Genomic DNA, 16,467 nt, shown 5'->3' with positions numbered 1-16,467 from the left:
CGCTGGGGATAACGTCAATGTGGCACATGACTTTGGAAATCGGATACGTGCCTTGTTTTTTTCTCTTACAAACATTTGAATTGATGAAACCTGGTCCTACGTTTCATATTTTTGAGACCTGGTGGATGACTTTTGGTTCAAAAGTTTTGTTTTTATTTTTAGATTTGAGGCCACTGTAGGCATTCATACATATTCATTCATACATATTTTTAGCTTATTTTAGCTCAAGATTATTGAACTTTGCTTTCAATTGTTGTGTCTGATTTAGTATTGCCTTTTCCCTTATGTTTGACGGTGCTCGGACCAATGGGGGGGTGTCATATGGATACTTCATTACATATATTGCGTTAAGTTAGCATGAGTGTATTACATGTTTAAACAGCCGGTTTGCCTTCGGCTTCAGTTTTGCACACGACACATACTTGTTGTTGTAGCTTTCACCCTAGAAGCGATGAGGTGGTTTATTTGAGAATAATATGTTATTTCTATGCTATCAGCTTTGCCTGGTACACTTGGTACAACTGTCTGCACACTGAGAGCTGCACACTCTAAGATTAACCTAACACAAGGTTGCTGGGAGGCCTGATCCTCGCACCACATTAGACATAACACAAATAATGTTGATGCCAACATTTTGGGCTCTACGCGGGTTTAAGATAGAGTTACACGGAATGAACGTAGACACTTGGTGCTGCGCATGAAGAGAGCTGGTAGCTGTTGATGTGAACTGCTCCTACTGACATTGAGAGGTATGGGGCCGCCCTGCTAAAGCCCGAATGAGACCTTCTTAGATATAAAATAATATGCTAGATAGGGTGCGCGAAATATAGGTGATATAGATTCCTATAGGTTTTGCATTATAACATGCTAGCACCTTTTGCTTACTATGGATTAGTGACTATGCTGCTGAATCTGATTTTTATAATCTGCATTTTGGTATTATACAAGATACTGCGTTTGAGAACTTTGCATTGAATAATAAATATTTCAAACTTGCACTTGTGTTCTTTGACTCTCAGTTTTGGTTTGAAATGATTATATAACGAAAGAGTGTTCATGTGTTCCACGATTCCTGAGGTATTCTAAAGATCATGTTCTGGTTTGTCTAAGACATGGATCATTTCATAATGATCCATGAGACACTGTAGCTAGCTAGGTAAGGGGATTTCTGACACTGAGATGAGTTTTGGATCATCCTAACTCACTGAGGTTCTAGATCTCTATGCACAGTTCTGTGGGAGAACGGAAACCCTGCTACAGGAACAACCATGGCATGCTTCCACTCCTGCGCCACCAGGGACTCTGTGAGAGATGTATTTAAGAGTCTCATCAGGACTCTCCTAGGCTCAAGGTCCAATTGTTTTAGAATTTTCATAGGAACAGGGTCCCGAGGGGAGCCTGACCTAATACTGGTCAGGCACGATAAAAAAGTGGTGTCATCGAACAGTAGCCAGTGGTGAATATACATTGAGGGGGGAGGAAGAGGACTGCTAAAAGTAGTCACCACTAAGGGGTGAGCAGGTGGCGGGGAGGCATTCAAAGATTCATGAATACGCTCCACCTTAGAAATAAAGAAATCTGCAATGGCATCACACTGTGGTTTATCCAGAGCTGGAGGAGAAGGTGTAGTGTCTGCTCCTGGTAGCTTCTTCACTACTGCAAAGAGAGTCCGTGGACAATTCTGTGCCTGAGTTATCGTAGATGCCGTAAAGGTGGCCTTGGCCAATTTACAATTACCATGGTAGCTCTTTAATGCTACTTTATAAGCTACCTTACTAGAGATGGAGTAGGAAAGCCTCCATTTCCTTTCCAAGACCTTGCACTTGGCTCGTTGTGATTTTAAATCTTCAGAGAACCAAGATGCGGGAGGATGAAGGGATCTGTGGTTGTTAGATAAAGGAGTGGAGGATGCAATTACAGCATCCCTTAACCATTGGGAAACTGCAGCATTAGATTCAACTCCAGAGCTATCCGGACTCGGAGTAGAATCAGTAAGATGTTGATTGAATGCCACCAGATTAAGCTTATCCCACCAATAGGAAGGCGTACTCTTACCAACACAGTGCTTAAAATTGGTTAAAGGGAGAGGTAGCATGAAATGTACCGCAAAATGGTCAGACCATTCTAGTGGGCGGGCCTTTTGGGAGCAATCGTAAGGTAAGTTAGAGATAATTGGATCTAACAGGTGACCAGCAGAGTGGGTAGCCCCAGAGTTTCGAAGTAAAAGATTAAAAACTTCAAGGTCAGACAGTAACAACTGACTGAGCGTGTCTTCAATGTCTTCAAGATGGATATTTAAGTCACCAAGAATGGTGAAATTAGCCGTTTTAAGTAGCACGGGAGATATGATATCAGCCAACGACGATATCCAAGGTCCAGCATAGCCCGGAGGGCGATATATCAGAAGACCAGAAAGCGTTGATTGAGGACCAATCAATAATTTAAAAAGTGCGGCCTCGCATCCAGAGAGGGGAAACGGCTCCAACTTACATTGGTAGATATTTTTAAAAATAATAGCAATCCCCCCGCCCTTCCCGGAAGCCCTGTCCTGACGTATTATCACATAGTTGTTAGGAACCGCTATGGCAATGTCAGGTCCAGAGCTTTCGTGGAGCCAGGTCTCAGTCAGAAACAATGCGTCAGGCGACTCATCATTTATGAAGTCAAATAGATTAAGTTTATTTTTGGGGAGCGATCTACAATTAATACTCCAAAATTGGAGAGGAAGGGAGGTCAGAAGTTTTTTAGTAGGCTTCCTTCTACCCCGGTGATGCGCTTTAGTGGTTTGTGTCTTGGAAAGCGACATTTTGCCGGTGGAAAAGCCACAGCCAGCACATGTGTAATAATGAGTAGGTAAAGTACAAGACGTACAGGAGGCGGGTGTGTGGGGACGCAAAGATCTGAGAATAGAGGCAGAATACGTTAAGCGATTGGCAGGGAGATTAGGAGTTAACCAACCTGAGCCGGAGTGCGAGATATCAGTATGCAGGCCGTCCTGCAACCCGTCCTCAGCGCGGACGGGCGCAGACGGGCTGGACTCTGGCGTGACTCCGGCGATGATCCGGCGTTCCCGCAGCGCGTGACCGCTGCGCGTCAGCATGACTTCCTTAAGAGGAGGTTGAGCGTCCTTAGGCGCTAGAGCGTGTACTGCACGCCCAGCGTCATTCCCCTCACCCAATATGGCCGCCGAACTTCCCAACTGCCGAGGGGCAGCAACTAAAGGACCCAGGACCCGCAAAGCGCGGTGGTTTTACAATTTAAATGCAAGTATGAGGAGCAGGTGGAGAAGTGTGGCTCAGGGGTTAGAGGCGGCAGACACGGACGCTGAGATCGGCCCTGGACCAGGGTTCAATTCCCCGCCTCGGCGGGTCTTGGGCTCAAAAAATTCCACGGACTTGATAATTCTCGCTCCGGTGCCTTCTCGACTCACGGGTTCACACTCTGCGACTCTGGGCAATAGCTTGCTTAATCTCCACAACGGCCCCTCGTGGCGGGATGCCTGGCTTTCATCTTGTGGATACCCTGCCGGGGTTATCTCACAGGGGAATACCAGGACGGGTTCCCTAAGCAAGCGCCGGGAAACCCACTGCGGGTAGCTGTGCGCTATATAAGCTCAAATACATTTACATTTACAGCTATTAAAAGCAAGGGAAAAACGAAATTAAAAAGAAAGTCAATACAAAAAACGAAGGGTTTTTAAAAGTGCTTGGAAATCAAGCTAGATGCCCCACAGAGCGAGCAATGCAATATGACTGCTCTGCTCAGGTCGGATGTTCCAATAATCAGCAAGACCGACATATATAAACGTATTTATAAAAAAAATAAACAAAGACTTTTTTAAGAGCCTATGTCTAATTTTATTTTGTCATATATCATTTTTTGATTTTTTATTTCAATTAGTACCACTGTACTTTCTGAATACTTTTGAGGAAGTACAGCGGTGCACCGTATAATTTCTAAAAGATAAAAAAAATATATATATACTTCTCTAACTCTAACAGGGGTCTCCAACTAATCGATCGCAAGCTACAAGTAGCTTGTTGACACCTCGTAAGTAGCTTGTCCCCTCAGCATCCCAACTTTGTATCCCTTCATTCTCTTTTAGATTGTTACGCCTTTTTTTGTTATCCGTGGCCCTCCCTCACCCAAACCAGCTGCTCGGATTGGCTGTACTGAACTTAGCTGGGGCGGGTGAAGATGATGACGTTATTCCTGAACTCAGCCACTTGTATTTCGCAGGCTGGCACCATGCTTTTGATACTACATGACGTGTTCCAGAGCAGAGAGACAGGTGTGAAGGAACAGAGCACCAGGCCAGAAAGCCTGCATAGTGCAGATGGCACTATGCAGACGGCCGTATTTGATCCAGCACGAGGAGCAGCACATTGGTAAGCCCTTCCCTTATAGCTTCACAGCAAGCCCCAGGCAGCCTAATACCAGCCTACTAAAATATGCATTGCTTTTCCTCGAATGCCTCTACCACATTTCACATAGCTATTACATTTGAATATAGCTGATTTTGCGAAGACATCGCAAAACTGCTGTCCTTGAAGACTTCAAAGTGGCCATAGCAGTGTTAAAGGTACCAAAAAGAAACTAAAAGATATCATTCAGAAAAGCTGCATAATATTTATGGATTTGGCCCTTACCAAACAAAAAGTGGGATCTATTATGAACCCCTAATGAAGTTTTGGACTTTTTATTTACATTTTATAGGATGATGAATTTTGTAAAAGGTGCTGATGGTTTTAGAGATATGCAAAATAGGTATTTACTATAATGGATACATTTGGTGATTAAAATTAATTTCTTATGGCAATCATCAGTAACAATTTTCTGTGCTTGGATATCATTTAAATGATTGAATTGCATTCTTTTGCTTAGAATTAAAGATTACTTTCGCATTCATTTTTATGTATGTTTCTGAAGATTGTGACGCAATTCATATATAGTTATGTGCTTGCTGCTGAGCATCTTGTGCTTGCGAAAGGAGACCATAAATACCAGCTTCACTATTGGGCACCACGTACCAGACAAGACCAGAATATTGCATTTATTGCCCAGACTTATCTGTTGTATACCCAGCTCAAAGTTTGCTTTCCAGACTCGGCACAGCTTTCACCATTTGACTTTTACATATAATACTGACATCTCAGCTTTCCTTCTCACTGGACTCTGCAGCTCTGACTCAGCTCCTTCAGTGCCAGGCTTGTGAGATGACAAGACTCGCTTCCGGGATATGAGGGATGCAAGCAGAGGGTCTGTTAATATAACTTTCTACAATAAACAGAATTCGTTTTTCACTTAGCACATTGTGTTACTGTGTTCATATGTGCTGTACAATAACACATGATGCTTTTGAACATTTTACTAAAAGGTGTTATCAACCAACTCACTGACCAGTTATCAACCAAAGTGCAAATTTCTAAAACACAGGGAGAGTCAAGGCTCAGCTCTAAACTATACAGGAGCAGCCAAACCAGCTTCATAAAGAACGTTATGACGAATAATGTCAGATAGTCAATTTTAATAATAAATGCTTTATAAATAAAGAACAGCAATGTGAAGCTTTGGGTGTGCAGTGTGAGGAAAAAAAGACTCTATGGCCCACCTGAAAATAGACATAGCTTTGCTTGTTTGTTTATTTATTTTATTTTAGGAGTTGTATTTAGCGCTGGCTAGACCCGGAGGTCCTAGGATGCTTTATTCCGGTCCAGGGAAGACATGGCTCGGCAGTTCTGGTTGGATTGTTCCCATGAGGCACAGGGTCAAGACTGATTTGCATATGGCCATGTCTGAACTGGGGTGGCGTGGTGAGCAAAATAACAATAGATTAAACCCAGATCTGTGACTGGGGGTGAATTTTTGCCAATGTGCAACATTCCGTCCATCACCTTGTGTGTTTTGCTGTTCGCCCTATGTGGGAAGGGTATGCCCAGACGTGCTCACTACACCACTGGAGTCAAGCCATCCTACCTGATGATGGCTGATGGCCAGAAACCGGTCCTAGAATGCTTTATTCTGGTCCAGGGAATACATGGCTTGGCAGTTCCAGCTGGACTGTTCACATGAGGCACAGGGTCGACTGATTTGCATATGACCATGTCTGAACTGGGGTGGCGTGGTGAGCAAAATAACAATGGATTAAACCCAGATCTGTGACTGGGAGTGAATGTTTTGCCAATGTGCAACATTCCGTCCATCACCTTGTGTGTTTTGCTGTTCGCCCTATGTGGGAAGGGTATGCCCAGACGTGGGTCCCCTGCTCACTACGCAACTGGAGTCAAGCTATCCTGGCTGATGACGGTTCATAGCCAGAAACTGGTCCTGGGATGCCTTATTCCGGTCCAGGGAAGACATGGCTTGGCAGTTCTGGTTGGACTGTTCCCTTGAGGCACAGAGTCAAGACTGATTTGCATATGGCCATGTCTGAACTGGGGTGGCGTGGTGAGCAAAATAACAATAGATTAAACCGAGATCTGTGACTGGGGGTGAATCCTTTGCCAATGTGCAATATTCGGTCCATCACCTTGTGTGTTTTGCTGTTTGCCCTATGTGGGAAGGGTATTCCCAGATGTGGGTCTCATGCTCACTACACCACTGGAGTCAAGCTATCCTAGCTGAGGGCGGCTGATAGCCAGAAACCGGTCATTGAATGCTATATTCCGGTCCAGGGAACACATGGCTTGACAGTTCGGGCTGGACTGTTCTCATGAGGCACAGGGTCAAGACAGATTCGCATACGGCCATGTATGAACTGGGGTGGCGTGATGAGCAAAATAACAATGGATTAAACCCAGATCTGTGACTGGGGTGAATTTTTGCCAATGTGCAACATTCTGTCTTTACCTTGTGTGTTTTGCTGTTCGCCCTATGTGGCAAGGGTATGCCCAGACGTGGGTCCAATGCTCACTACGCCACTGGAGTCAAGCTATCCTGGATGATGACGGCTGATAGCCAGAAACCAGTCCTAGGATGCTTTTTTCCGGTCCAGGGAAGACATGGCTTGACAGTTTGGGCTGGACTTTTCCCATGAGGCACAGGGTCAAGACTGATTTGCATATGGACATGTCTGAGCTGGGGTGGCTTGGTAAGCAAAATAACGATGGATTAAACCCAGATCTGTGACTGGGGGGGAATGTTTTGCCAATGTGCAACATTCCGTCCATCGCCTTGTGTGTTTTGCTGTTCGCCCTATGTGGGAAGGGTATGTCTAGACATTGGTCCAGTGCTCACTAGGCAACTGGAGTCAAGTGATCCTGGCTGATGATGGTTGATGGCCAGAAACCGGTCCTAGGGTGCTTTATTCCGGTCCAGGGAAGACATGGCTTGGCAGTTCGAGCTGGACTGTTCACATGAGGCACAGGGTCAAGACTTATTTGCATATGACCATGTCTGAACTGGGGTGGCGTGGTGAGCAAAATAACAATGGATTGAACCCAGATCTGTGACTGGGGGTGAATGTTTTGCCAATGTGCAACATTCCGTCCATCACTTTGTGTGTTTTGCTGTTCGCCCTAAGGGGGAAGGGTATCCCCAGACGTGGGTCCCGTGCTCACTACGCCACTGGAGTCAAGCTATCCTGGCTGATGACGGATGATAGCCAGAAACCGGTCCTAGGGTGCTTTATTCCGGTCCAGGGAAGACATGGCTTGGCAGTTCGGGCTGGACTGTTCCCATGAGGCACAGGGTCAAGACTTATTTGCATATGGCCATGTCTGAACTGGTGTGGCGTGGTGAGCAAAATAACTATGGATTAAACCCTGATCTGTGACTGGGAGTGAATGTTTTGCCAATATGCAACATTCCGTCTATCACCTTGTGTGCTTTGCAATAAGTCAACCACTTCCTTGGTTTCCCATTTTTTTGCTGATATAATCTTGTAGCATTCCAACGTAGACCATCAGGTTGACAGGCATGAAAATTAAAGAAGGCATTCAAATTTTCAGATGTTGGTCTCAAAAACCATTGGTCCTCCGCTGGATCAATCAAAGTCACATCCGCATATGCTGATTTCTCAACTATGGGGTCTTCTTGACACCTCTCTTTGGAATCTTCCCCACTTTCAATTTCAATGTCACCTTCTAAACACTTGGGAGCTGCCTCCTTTACTGTGGAATCGCTACTCATTTCTGTCCTTTGGCCTTCACAAGTTTGTTTAACAGCTACACTTTTGAAGCTTCTAGACGTGATGTCACCTTCTAAAGAAATCAAATTTTTTTTGGTAGTAAAAATATCAGTCGCTTTTTGGTAGCGGCTTGCTTCTTTCTCTTGCATTTGTTTCTTCTTTTCACGTTCTTTCTCAGCTCCTCCTTTCTCGTGCACTTTCCTCTTTCCAAAAGCTGCATGAGTTAAAGCTGATTTCTCAACTACAGGGTCCTCTTCACACTTCTCTTCGGAATCTACTTCACTTTCAAATTCAATGTAATCTTATACATGCTTGGAAGCAGCCTGAGTTACAGTGCCTTCACTGCTTATTACAATTCTTGCAGCAGTTTGTTAAGCACCTTCAGTACTGAGGCTGGTAGACGTGCTACCGCCTTCGAAAGAAATCCAATCTTTTTTGGTAGTAAAAATATCAGTCACTTTTTTGTTGCGGCCTGCTTCTTTCTCTTGCATTTTTTTCTTCATTTCACGTTCTTTCTTAGCTCCTCCTTTCTTGTACACTTTCCTCTTTCCAAAAGCTGCATGAGTTAAAGTCACATCAGCACATGCTGATTTCTCAACTACAGGGTCCTCTTCACACTTCTCTTCGGAATCTACATCACTTTCTAATTCAATGTAATCTTCTACATGCTTGGGAGCGGGCTGAGTTACAGTGCCTTCACTGCTTATTTCAGTTCTGTGGCCTTCATCAGTTTGTTTTGCACCTTCAGTACTGAGGCTGGTGGATGTGCTGCCACCTTCGAAAGAAATACATTTTTTTTTGGGGGGGGGGGGGGGTTAAAAATATCAGTCACTTTTTGGTAGTGGCTTGCTTCTTTCACTTGCATTCTCAGCTCCTCTTTTCTTGTGTGATTTTCTCTTCTCAGCACCTATTATATCCATAGTGAAAATCTAAAATGATAGACAAGGGGTTCCAAGACAGATGCAAACTGTTAACAAATTTCAAGCAAGACATCCCACGTCTAATGCATGAGGCTTGGTTACATGGTATACAGAAACTGTTGTCACGTCGTGTGCGTAGAGCATGCTTGCACAATTTCATTTCCTAAACCGGGAATCCTACAGATTCAGGCAGCTATAACATGGTAAAGGATGGGAGTAGTGGTATCCAAGACAGAGTAAGAGGCTTCTTTCCAGTGCAGATTACGAAATAGCATACCATAGCGTGGGATCATGTTTCACGAGTAGACTGCACAATGTTGAGTGATCATAACTCTTCAAGAGAGTGTTTCCCAGGACAGACTCAGAGAAACTCTATAGAAGCTAAAATCGCAACAGAAGGAGAAACTTTGTCATTGAACAGAGTCAGACTGAGGCATGGTGTGAAACAGAATAAAATGACAAGCGAAGAAGAGAGTCAAGAGACCACACCCTAGGACATGCTCAGAGATCGCACAGTACAGACAGGGTGAAATCACAACCTACATCCTCCCTGGGTAGGTGTAAAAGAGAATGAAATTGCATACAATGCTGCCCAGGACTCTTAAAATGTATTACAGACATTGAAAATATAAAAGAGAAAAACATATGGTTGAGACATATAAGCTTGAAATAATGACTGTAAGGATAACAATTGAATGGGCGATAATAAACATCAGGCAATCAAGAAAATAACATAAGAATAGACATATCAACGATCATACATGTCGTATAAGTAGTATCAGTGCCTTGGCCCACAGGTGATAACAGCCGCTGTCAAAGGCAAGAAAAATAACAAGAGGACTGTCATGGAGAGCTCAAGCAAAGCCAAGTTGAATGGGATAATGAGTGTAGGATAGGAGGTTCATGTTGGCTTGTGAGCGCTAAAATAGTTGTCAAGAGTGGCCCACATTCGTCTGTGAGGAGGACGCCACGGTGAGTTTTGGAGTGATATATTGTCAGCTCCTCTTAGGTTAGTGACCCAATTTAACCAGCAGGTAAAGGAGGCTTTGCGGGTGTCCTTCCAATTATTGAGGACCATTTATACCGCAGCCGCGAGGAGTAGATCTAGTAGGGCCCTATCATTATCAGTAAGGGACACGGCTTTGAGGAAGCCAAATACCAGGGTGGATATCTCTCTGGAGGGGGAGTATGAGAAAACGTCAGAGAGAAAAGCGAAGACTTTATCCCAAAAGGGTACCACGCACACACAGTAGAGCAGGAGGCTTTCTAGATCACCGTCACTATCCTTACAGTTCCAGCAGATTGCGTCATCTCTAATGTTGTGAGCGTAAAGACGTGCTGGAGTCCAGAAAGCTTTATGGAGCAGCCAAAACTTCGTCTGGGAGAGTGTAGGGCTGATTTTTTGTCTCATGGTTGATTTCCAGTTTTTGGACCAATCCACTTCCAATAGTGGGAAGGAGGAGCGTGATTCCCAGAACTGTGTGAGGTGTTTATTGAGATTGGAATGTTGCGGGCGTAATAGTTTATGGATCCAGGATACCTGGTGACCAAGTCTGTTTAGTTTAGAGAGGTAGTTCAGGAGGGAGGGAGGGCTTGTAGAGAGTTTTGCTTTAGTAATCGCCGACTTAATTTTCAAAATGTTATAAAATTCAAGCTGATCAAGGCAGTATCTGGATTGCATTTCCCTTAAGGAGAGAGGGTAAGAGTCTTTAAATAATTGGTGTGTGAAGTAAATACCTTTTTTAACCCATAAGTAATTGTGTAGTGGGTCCCCTTATAAAGTAAGATGTGGTATGCCAGAGCGATTCCCAGCTAGAGTGTCGTATACTTGTGTCTAGAAGTTTGTCGACTTTCAGCAGAGAGATGTTTGTGTTCTGGAAGATGGATTTTGACCAAGTGACTGTGTTAAGGCTCGCGGTCAAATCGGCCGCTGGGGCGAGGTTTCTAAAAACGCTTTTTCTATGTCTAGCCAAACAGGGGTGTAGTCGGCAGTAGGTGTCAACCAGTAAGAGCCTTGTTTGGCGAGGAAAACTGTTTGGTACAACTTGAAATCCGCTAAGGTGACTCTCCTAGAGACTTATCCAGGCGGAGCTTCTTTATGCTAATCCATGTGTTTTTCCATTTCCAGAGAAATTTAGTAAGTAAGGTGTCTAATTAGTGGTGGAAATCCGGAGATAGAGTGAGGGGCAGCATCGTGATAAGATAGGTTACCAGAGGAGAGATCATCATATTGATGGTCTCGACCCTCCCCCACCATGTTATGACGCGAGGAGACCAACCGTCTAGTTGTGATTTAATTTTTTCTAGGGTGATGTTCTCGTTGCACTGGAGTGTCTCTAGTAGGGTGCTGCCAACTTCAATCCCGAGGTATTTAATAAAGCCTGTCTACCAAGAAAGGCCAGAATTACCCAGCATGTCTCTGGTGCCGTGAATGTTCAGGGGCTTAACTTCTGACTTATCCCAGTTCAGTTTGTATCCGGAGTGAGCAGAGTATCTCTCTATGGGGGTCATGAGAGCCTCGATGGAAATATCTGGGTATTCTTTAACCACCAGGATGTCATCCGCATATGCGGCCAGTTTCACCCCTGTATCACCAAAGTCCACACCCGTAATATCGTCATTCCGCTTTATATCTGTGATGAGGGGTTCAAGGGCCAGGAGAAACAATGCTGGTGAGAGAGGACAGCCTGTCCTCTCTCACCAACAGGGTGCCGTTTATGGCAATCCGGGCGGACGGAAGGGAATAAAGGGCCATTACCATATCAATATAAGTCTTTCCCAGGTTGAAGGATAGCATACATTGTTTCAAAAAGGACCAAGACACCCTGTTGAATGTTTTTTTCTGTATCCAGGCTGATGGCAACAGAGGGGGTGGCTGTTATTTTGGCTTTCTCCATGACATGGCATAGTAGTCTGGTGTTATCATTGGACATGCAGTATTTAAGAAACCCCACTTGAGAATTGCTAATCAGTTTTGGAGGGATTGCATTGAGTCTGTTGGCTAAGATTTTTGCATATATTTTGCAATCCAGATTGATGAGCGAGATTGGGCGGTAGTTTTTTGTTAAAATGGGGTCTTTACCTTCTTTCGGGATGACAATTATAGTGGCTTTACTCATAGACTTAGAGACGCAACCCTCCATAGCAAAAGAGTTGAATAATTTTAGTAGGGAGGGGCTGAGAGAATTTTCAAACGCTTTGTAGAAACTGTTCGAAAAGCCATCTGGGCCTGGTGCTTTGTTACTTTTAAGGGATTTAATAGAGGAAGAGTTCTTTGTCGGTGGATGGGGACCCTAATTTAGAGCTATCATCCTCAGAAAGTCTAGGGAGGTTTAGTGAGTGTAGGTAATTAGAGCACGCCTTCAGGTCAATTGTCATCTTCTTTTTGTAAAGGTCTTCGTAGAAGGCCGGGAAGATGTCTAAAATGTTATTTTGTTTGGTATGGATGTTGTTGGTGGGGTCTTTAATCAATGCTATAGTGAATTGCTTCTGTCTATGTTTGAGGTAAGACACAGGTAGTTTCCCTGCCTTATTCCCCTCACACAATTTGAGTGCTTTGAATATATTGATCCATACTCCGGCGCGTTTGCTCACAATTGCGTTGTATTCGTATTTCTTTTTAACAAGTTGGTCCAGAGCAGAATTGTTGTGTAAATTAGCTGAGTGAGAAATTTCTAGTAATTTGATATCTTTCTCAAGTGCGTCAAGTTCTAAGTTCAATTTTTTGTTAGGCTGTGCTCTAATACCTATAATGACACCCTTAATCCTGGCTTTGAGTGCATCCCATACGACGGAGGTCCGCATACTTGGGAGATCATTCAGTGCAATATATTCTTGAATAGCGTTCTCTATTGCCGTTTGTTCTCTGGGTCTGAAAGTATGTCTTCATTAAAGTGCCAGCGCTTCTGGGGTCGGATAGAATGTGAACCTGCGAGCTTAGTGCTGATGCAGGAATGGTCAGAAACTAGTATGGGTGCTACGTCCGTTTCTTCTATAAGATGTGTGAAAGAGCTAGAGATTAGAATGTACCATTAAGAAAATGGGGTATCATCCAGAAAAAGACAAAGGACCTGGGTGTCAGATAATATAGCAAACAAAGTGGTCCTGGACACAATTCATTCAATACATTTAAATGTAATACTCATTTTAAATCTTAATTATTTCACTGGACTTGATCCTGAAAAATACAAAGGGAAGGAAAAACATACAAAAAGCCAAATGCGCATCTAGTCTTATTAATGATACCCAAAAATAATTGTGAACACAAAGTTATATAAGGCAAAATAGATTTGCAATTTATTTCACATTTATATATACATATATTTATGTACTTTTAGATTGGAGGGATGCTGCCAGGTGCAGTAGAAAGTGCGTGCTCAAGTGAAAGAGAGAAAATGAATATAAAAGATAATCCAATAATTTAAACAAGAGCTAAGGTTCTATTCCCTTAGTATGAGCCTGCCCCACATTTAATCATATGTTTTGTTTATAGTTTTTAAGGAGGAGCAGGGGTGCAGGCTTCAAAAATGGGGGAGATCGTCGACGTTTCGACCCTTGTTGTATGGAGGGAGGATCAACACCTCAGCTACGGGCCTTCCTCAGGACGGACAGAGGGGTGAGGGGGACCTAGATTGTAGTAAAACAGCGCCCCAGAAACGCCACGGCTCTCGGGCTGTCTGTGTGACGGCACCCGAGTAGGAGGTCTACTGCTTTTCATTGACAGAACCACGCCATGATATTGAGGACTGGCTGTGTTTGCTAAATAGTTTTTACTCCTTGGGTTGCCTTAATCAAGTATCACAGACGGCATCTGGAATACATTTCCTGTTTGAGACCTCTCCACTAAGGGCTGAGAGCCAGAACAGTTTTCAATTTTTTGGAACATTGGAGCACATCATTAATTGATGGCCAACCTCATTGTTGAGGCGCTGTCTTACTACAATCTAGGTCCACCCACCCCCTGTCCGTCCTGAGGAAGACCCGTAGCTGAGGTGTTGATCCTCCCTCCATAGCGCAAGGGTCAAAACGTCGACGAATGTGTTGAATGAATTGTGTCCAGGACCACTTTGTTTGCTATATTAGAGATTAGAATGTAGTCAATTCCAGAGGGAGAGTTATGGGGTGCTGAGTAAAATGTATAATCCCTCCCATCAGGGTGTTTTTTAGGTGCCAGGAATCTGTTAGGTTAAATTTGGAGCAGATACTTTTGAGTGTCTCATGAGAGCAGGAAGATTGGTAAGTGCATTTGGATTGGCGATCTAATAGGGGGTCTAACGGGAGATTGAAATCACCGCCTACTATCATGAGTTCATCTTGAGGAATATCCGTAATGGAGGTTGAGACAGATTCCCAAAAGCCAGGGTCGTCTGCGCTAGGCCCAAATATGTTTACCACGTGAATGGGGTCCTCATCTCTCATTAGGTGTGAGACTAATAATCTTCCATCTGTGTCTTGAGTGTATGAGGTGATGGAAATGTTAGATTTTTTTTAAATTAGGGTGATCACCCCTCTCTTCTTATGGACATCCGGGGAGCATAGGGTATGCGAGATCCAGTGATGTTTTATGAACCCAATATCTTCTTCTGAGAGTTTTGTCTCCTTAAGTAGGATGAATTTACCCTTGAACTTTGCTAAATATTCAAAGACTTTTCTACGTTTTACAGGGTAATTGTGGCCTTTGACGTTTAGAGAAACGATATTAAGGTTTTCTGCCAGGGTTTTAGTTTGAGCCATCCAAAGGTTAATGATCGCTAGAAAAAAGTGAACGGCATTGTGATAAGTGCGGCTGTGGAAGCGGAGATTTCAATGTATAACACAGCTGTGGTATCCGCAGCTTGGCATGGGTCCAACTAAATGTGGGGCCTTCCTCACGATGGCGAACGTGTGGTGTCTGGTTTTGAGTCTGCGTGGTGAGTATGGCATGTATGATACTACTTTTGAGCTTTGAACAGCCAATAACAAAAAAAGAGATATGAACAAAAAGGAAACAGCCAAAGTAATATATAACCCCAAATCCCGTTCCCCCCCTCCTCTCCTTCCCCCCTGCTCCCTTGCTCCCACCATCCCACCCACCCCTCCCAACCCACACCCTTCTCCCCGGGAAACTCAAAGTCAGGAGCTGCGACGGCAGCACCGTCTAAAAGCAACACAGAGAGACTTAATAGAGCAGTGTTCTCATCAGGAGAAACGTATGTAGGGACCTACACCACACCATACAAGTGGTGACTTATATTAAAGCACAAGTGACTAATAAGCACATAAATTATTATGAACACCTAAAATGGACTTCAACTGCATTTGAACCTATTGAACCATAGTAACTATTTAGAACTACAGAGCCCCGGTTATGCCAGCGATCTGCCCCATGTAGGGGCCCATTATGGAATGTAGCCAACTTGACTGTGGGGCAACTTCTTTTAAACAATGAATAACATGTTAAGCACTTTGGTAAGAAGAGAACAATAATACAGAAATACCAGTGGAGCACAAAGACTCGGCAGTTCAGGGGATAGCAGCGCCATGGGTATCAGTTTTCCGCTTGTTGGATGAGCCGCTAGTCAAGTCCATGCCCTGTGGAGGGGAGTCTTCTAGATGGGGTGCAAGATCTTGGGGCTTTGAAAAGATATATGTTCTGCCATGTTCGATGATCTTAAACTTCGACGGGCCTACAAAGGAGAATTGAATGTCTTTCACCTTCAACTTATCTCTTGGATGCAGGAATGCTTTCCATGTCTCAACAGTCTCTTTGGAGTAATCTTGAGTAAAGATTATGCAGTGACCTTCCCAGGTGACTGATGATTTTTCCTGGTGAATTCCAAGATGGCCTCAGCGTGTTGATAGCAGAGTGGCTTACAGATCAAGGGTCGAGGGCCTTTCCTCCCTTGGACATTGAACGTTGGTTTTCTGTGTGCCCTGTCAAGTTCCAGGCCGTGTTGGAATTTGATCTGCGTGACCGTCGGTATCCAAGCTTCAAGGAAGGCCACACAAGACCCTGCATCTTTTTCTGATTCCTCCGGAATGCCAAAAATAGGTACATTTCCTCTTCCATTACGACCCTCTAATTTAGCATTTTGCCTCTTGAGATCATTTGTGGAGCTCTGGAGGTGTTTTATGATTTTGAAGGATTGGGAGGTCCTGTCTTCCATGTCGCGTATGCGTTGTTCCGCCTCACAGATGCTCTTGTTCATAGTACTCATGTCCGCCCGGATTGCTGTAAGCTCCAATTGCATATTTTCAGTATTGTTTTTCGTCGATTTAGCTAAATCATGGACTTCCGCAAGTTTTTTTAAAATCATGTTTATCGTACTGGTCAGGTCTGATTTGGCTTTGATTGAAGATTCTACCATTGTTGGTCAGGTCTTACTTTCTTATTGTTAGTTCGGCTTTCTCTGTCCGCCATCGTCAGGCAGGGTCGAGGTT

This window comes from Lissotriton vulgaris, chromosome 6, assembly GCF_964263255.1.
Source record: "Lissotriton vulgaris chromosome 6, aLisVul1.2, whole genome shotgun sequence".
In the NCBI taxonomy this organism is placed as follows: domain Eukaryota; kingdom Metazoa; phylum Chordata; class Amphibia; order Caudata; family Salamandridae; genus Lissotriton; species Lissotriton vulgaris.
Note: the sequence above shows the minus strand (reverse complement) of the source record.